This window comes from Phocoena phocoena, chromosome 4, assembly GCF_963924675.1.
Source record: "Phocoena phocoena chromosome 4, mPhoPho1.1, whole genome shotgun sequence".
Classification (NCBI taxonomy): domain Eukaryota; kingdom Metazoa; phylum Chordata; class Mammalia; order Artiodactyla; family Phocoenidae; genus Phocoena; species Phocoena phocoena.
Genome location: NC_089222.1, coordinates 109,821,571 through 109,825,501, shown reverse-complemented (window position 1 = coordinate 109,825,501; position 3,931 = coordinate 109,821,571). Strand labels below are relative to the sequence as shown.

The window sequence follows — 3,931 nt, the reverse complement described above, 5'->3', positions numbered from 1 at the left end:
AAGACTCTTAACTTGCACCCACCCAGCCCCTCCGTCGCCTTGCTGCGCCGCACTCCAAACGTCTCCTCCTCAGTAACACGGGCCCCTGAAAGGTATGATATATTTTATTCTAGACAGTCCAGGAATCTACAGTGGTGACAAGGACATGGGACTCCTCCTGCCAGATTCTAAATTGGTCAAGACAATTGACATCCTGGCTGACAACTGTGAGAAAGAACCTTGGATTATTTTATTTTATTTTTGCGGGACACCACAATTCCACATCCATGGGACACATCAGGCTTCAAGTTCCCTGTAGAATTCTAAAATAACCTTTGCTAATGAGGATGTCTGATACTGTTACTGTAAAAAATGAAACTGAAGCAATGAAGGATTTGGAGGCAGAAGTGAAAGATACAACCAGAGTTGTAAATCTTATCAAATCAGAAAACTATGGGAAGATTTTGGCAGAGAAGAATGAACATTGCATTGACAACAATATTGATTTGCAGGGGAAAATTCAGATACAGGTAACATAATCATTTGGAAAAGAGGAGAAGCCCTCAAAAGGGGAAGCAGAAGAAGAAAAAGCCAGTGATAAGTTGCCCAGAAAAATGTTATCAAGAGATTCTAGGTCAAGAATACACTGATTCAACCAGCATAGGTCTACATGAATTTTTAGTAAATACATTAAAAAAACAATTCCAGGGGCAGTATGATGCTGTTGAAATTGGAACAAGAAATTTTAGATTCCATTGGTAATAATGAGTCTCCACGTAAAAAATTCCACCCAATGACATCTTACCATAGGATGCTATTACACAGAGTCGCTGCTTACTTTGGATTAGACCATAATGTTGATCAGAGTGGGAAGTCTGTCACAGTAAACAAAACTAGCAATACCAGAATACCTGATCAGAAATTTAATGAACATATTAAGGATGATAAAGGTGAAGACTTTCAGAAATGATATATCCTCAAGAGAGGATACCTTTGACAAAGATGATACCCAGATGAGAATACATTTGAAAGCTTACAGAAGAAGCAAATCTATAGAAGAAAGAGAAGAAGAGTACCAGAGAGCTAGAGACCGAATATTTTACCAAGATCCCCTGTGTTCCCAAGAGAATTATATTATTGACAAAATAATCCAAGACGAGGATGCTAGTAGCACCCAGCAGAGGTGCCAGATATTTAGAGTTAATAAAGATTCTTCAGGGAGAGCAACAGATAGCCATCAAAGCAGCAATGAGAACGAGTTGAAGTACTCTGAATCACGACCCTGGAGCAGCACAGATTCAGACAGCTCTCTCTGAAACTTCAAGCCTGCAGTAACCAAAGCCAGCAGCTTTGGTGGAATTTCAGTTCTGACAAGAGGTGATAGTTCTGGAAGAAGCAAAAGCATAGGCAGGCTTTCAAAAACAGGTCAGCCCTTCATAAACCCAGATGGGAGTCCAGTTGTGTATAATTCTCCTATGACTCAACAACCAGTTAGAACCCAAGTGTCTGGACCTCCACAGCCACCTCTGCCTCCCCTATCACCTCAACAACAAGCAGCTCAGCATATTTTCTCACAGCAGGACAACCATGGGTCTCAGTGTAGCCACCTGAGTCTTGCCCGCCAGCCATGTGCAGATGGTTCTGATACTCAAGCCACCATGTTCCAGTCCACTGTTGTTCTTCAGTACAGCAGTCTGGTTATATCACGACAGCAGCCTCCCCCACCACCACTGCCTCCTCTTCCTCCCCTACCTCCTGGGCAGCCAGTCCCTACTGCTTGCTATTCCGCCTCTGGTCATCATGTCAGCCAGCCTGTGCTCCAGCAGCAAGGACATATTCAGCAGCCCTCTCCACAGATGCCAGCCTGTTATTGTGCTCCAGGCCACTACCACTCCAGTCAACCTCAGTATCGCGCAGTCCCTTCTGTCCATTACAATTCACATCTAAACCAACCACTACCCCAGCCCGCCCAGCAGACAGGTTATCAAGTTATGCCCAACCGGCAGCAAAACTACCAGGGGATAGTTGGAGCTCAGCAACCCCAGGGTCAGAGCCTAGTTGGTGGCCAGCCCAACAGCATTGGAAATCAGATTCAAGGAGTGGTCATTGCCTATCCTTCAGTGCCATCATTTCAGGTTTCACTACCTCAAGGTTCTCAAGGAATTACCCATCAGATTATCAACAGCCTGCTATGTTTCCTAATCATTCTAATCAAGGATCTATGCCTACAGCAGGAATGCCAGTTTACTACAGCATCATTCCACCAGGCTAACAAAATAATTTAAGCTCCTCAGTAGGTTACTTGCAACATCCAGGATTAGAACAAGTACAGTTGCCTCGAACTACTTCACCATGCAATTCCCAAGCAGCTCCAAGGCCACCAGTGTGCAGCTGTGCCACGTCCACCACCTGGTGGTGGAATGGTGACGATGCAGCTCAGTGTACCAAACAATCCACAATCTTGTGCCCATCCACCCCCACAGTGGCAACAAAACTAATATTATGGTGATCACCAGAGAGGACAGAAGTGTATGGAATTTAGCAGTAGAGACAATATTGTTCAGGAGATGCCAGATACCCGTTACTTGGCCAGCCCCTGCAGTACAACCCTCTTGCTGTTCTGCACAGACACATTCCAGCCCAACAGGGTCAGCCTGGCAACAGGCATGGAAACCGAGGAAGGAAACAAGCTAAAAAAGCTGGATCCACTGACCTTGGTGCAGGAGAAGCAGTTGTTGGGAAGGTCTTGGAAATTACTGAACTACAAGATGGAATAACTCGTGTGGAAGCTGAGAAGCTTTTTGGGGAACTCTTTAAAATTTGCGCCAAGATCTGGTGGCTCTGGGACCCCCAGTACCAGCCCCAGCTGCGTTATCACCTCCTCTGCTGTGGCAGTGGGGACAGCACTGTCAACCCTGAAAGCTCTAAACCTAGTGACTTGGCCTCCATGTACACTGTCTTAGCCACATTCCCCTCCATCTCGGCTGCACAGAATTCTCTGAAGAAACAAATTAACTCAGTTAACGAGTTTAAGCTGAGAACGAGCAAGAAGCATTATGACTTTCACATTTTGGAAAGAGCAAGTTCTCAGTAACAGCCACTTTGGACCCATGGCCTTTGTGATTCCCCTGTCCTCACCCATCTTTAACTGGCTTGGTATTTGGAGCTTCTGCTAACATGAGACTCCTAGGATGTGTGGTCATGGCATTACAACTTCTGAAGACAGGCCAGTGATCCAGCAAAGGCGTGGTGGGGAATACACATTTCACCTCAGATGACTGTAGGAATTCACATCGGAATGATACAGAGTTAGCAGCTTTTTCTGAGGAAATGCTGTTCAATTTCCTCCTAACTTTTATAGTTATTTTGTTTTATATTTCTGAATTCTTGTATCAGCTCTATTGTACAGCAAATTATTCTTCAAAATGATTACAACCAGTTGCAACCTGTATTTCTTTTTTTGAAACCAGCACAGTGTGATCCAACATAGAATTTTTGGGGAAAAGAATGCAGGAGTGTAATAACCAAGTCACAATGGTGTACTGTCTTTGGGGGGCTGGAGAGTGACTAAGGAGACCCCACAAATAGAAGACTATTCTTCCCCTATATCTCTAAACACAGAAACAATTTCCCGAAAATATAGAATTCCCTCATAGGGTCTTTTCCTTATTCACTTAGGTCATATAAACATTAAGTGTAAAGTAAATTTTGTTCTTAACACCTCTTAATCAAACCACTTAGGTTCAAAGGGGAATAGGAATCATTCTAGGCAGGAAAATACTTCCTTTTTTTTTTTTAAGTCTCCCTCCAATAATTAAATGCCACTTATTTTCATTCCCTTCCTTGTGGATTTTTTTGTCACCTGAGGAAATGCATTTGATGAGTGCTGGAAACTTCTTAAGTGGTTTAAAATGTGTTTTCATTGTTTGCAGCAGATCGCTGGACATCAAAG

General features: G+C 43.7%; 1 pseudogene; it reads left to right on the top strand.

Annotated features, from left to right (window-relative positions):
• The first annotated feature begins 320 nt into the window (after positions 1-320).
• Positions 321-3,073, top strand: LOC136122276 (R3H domain-containing protein 1 pseudogene; annotated as a pseudogene).
• The last annotated feature ends 858 nt before the right edge of the window (positions 3,074-3,931 follow it).